General features: G+C 40.0%; 1 pseudogene; it reads right to left on the bottom strand.

Annotated features, from left to right (window-relative positions):
• Positions 1-227: 227 nt before the first annotated feature.
• On the bottom strand, positions 228-1,898 carry LOC108585345 (annotated as a pseudogene).
• Between the last annotated feature and the right edge of the window lie 293 nt (positions 1,899-2,191).

The raw sequence follows: 2,191 nt of genomic DNA on the forward strand, positions 1-2,191 counted from the left end.
CCAACATAATGAAACCCTGTCTCTACTAAAAATACAAAAATTAGCCGGGCGTGGTGGTGCACGCCTGTATTCCCAGCTACTCAAGAGGCTGAGGTGGAAGAATTGCTTGAACCCAGGAGGCGGAGGTTCCAGTGAGCTGAGATCTGAGATCACGCCACTGCACTCCAGCCTGGGCAACAGAGTTAGACTCTGTTAAAAAAAAAAAAAAAAAAAACCATAGACTAATAATCCTGTGTTTAAATAGCATTGTGGTTGTGTGCTGACTTCCATAAAACATGACTAATTGTAAGGGACTACAAAAATACACTTCGTACAGAAGTAAAAAGGTAAACAGAAATGACTGACAAAACAGTGCCATTTCAGACATAGTTCCTTTAATTATTAATACATGCTAGAAAATGGAGTTTGACATTATTTACAATTATACCAACATTTACAGAGGCCAAATGTCACAAGCATAATGGCACACCCTGACCACAAGATGTCTTTTCATACTTCTCAAATAGTTTTATATTTTAGCTATAGTTTTATATTTTGGCTGAGAACAAGCTTAGCTGAGCCAAACTTGTTCTTAACAAGCAGAATTTTTATACCCAACCATTAAAGAGTCTCTTACAGTTTTCTGGGCCTATTTGCTTGCAGAGAGTTGTAGAAACTGTAACCAGGTTCTGCATATTATACATTCACACGTGATACTCAATCTTCATATGCTGTGCAATTTCTTTAAGATAAAAGGAATGATTTGCAGCAGGGCCACGTAGATGAGGACATTCCGTATGGAGGAGATCACATCCTCACACACCTTCCATTTCATCCCCTCTCTATCCAGCTTCTGCACAAGGCCCTGGATCTGGAACATTGTGACTCTGACTCACCAGCCTTCAGCTGCCGCTGAAAATCACTCTTAGAACACCACAGTAATTGTTGCAGACATGATCTGCTGATGGATATCAACAAAATTGAGCCAAAGTTTCAGGGTAAATGGGATATTTGCATAGTCTCAAAGTATCTCCTCCCGCCCTCGATTATTGTTAATTACAAAGAGAAAGATACAAACTTTAGAATGGAGAAGGCCAGCAGACCTGACCTTAACCACGTTGGCAAAGTTAATACCAGTAATGAGGCATATTGATGTCACATGCCCTTGGATATGATGGACTGAGGAGAGTGCGTTGCTTCTATGATGTTCTTTTCAGAAATGCATAACCTCAAAATAATGAAACCAAAAGATGAACTCAAATTGAGGGGAAAACTTACAATTCTTCAAAATCGCCAAGGTTATAAGAAATAAGGAAAGACTGAAGAGCCATCTGAGGCTGGAGGAGACCAAGGAGGCAAGGCCAAGTGCAAGGTAAAATCTTGGATTGGATCCTGGACCAGAAAAAAAAAGGCATTAGCTGGAAAACTGGGAGAATATGAAAAATAACTATAGTTTAGTATTGTATCAGTGCTAATTTCATAGTTTTGGTCCCTGAACTCTGGGTACAGAGACATTAATGTTAGGGGAGTCTGGGTGAAGGGTATACAGGAATTCTAAGAAATATTTTTAAAACTTTTATGTAAGTCTAAAATTATTTCAAACTGAAAAGTTTTTTTTTATGTTGGGAACATTCTAAACCTTGTCTTCTAGCTATTTTGAAATATAGAGTTGGCCCTTGAACAAGTGTTGAGCTGTGAAGGTCCACTTGTAAGTAGATCTTATTCCACCTCAGCCACCCCTGAGACAGCAAGACCCCCTCCTCCTTGTCCACCTCCTCCTTATTGTACTCAATGTGAAGATGACAAAGGTCAAGACCTTACTGATAGTCCATTTCCTCTTAATAAATAGTCAATATATTTTTTCTTCCATATGATTTTCTTTGTTTTAGAAGCAGGGTCTTACTCTGTTGCCCAGGCTCAAGTGCAGTGGTGTGATCACAGCTCACTGCAGCTTCAAACTCCCGGCCTCAAGTGATCCTCTCACCTCAGCCTCTCAGGTAGCTAGAACTACAGGTGCATGCCACCACACCCAGCTAATTTATTTTAATTTTTGCAGAGTTTGGGTCTTGCTATGTTGCGCAGGCTGGCCTTAAACTCTTAGTCTCAAGTGATCCTCCCACTCCAGCTTCCTAAGGTGTTGGGATTAAAGTCATGAGTCACTGTACCCCACCCTTATCATTTTCTTAATAACATTTTCTTTTTTCTAGCTCAC

The sequence above is a fragment of the Papio anubis genome, chromosome 6 (genome assembly GCF_008728515.1).
Source record: "Papio anubis isolate 15944 chromosome 6, Panubis1.0, whole genome shotgun sequence".
NCBI classification, from domain to species: domain Eukaryota; kingdom Metazoa; phylum Chordata; class Mammalia; order Primates; family Cercopithecidae; genus Papio; species Papio anubis.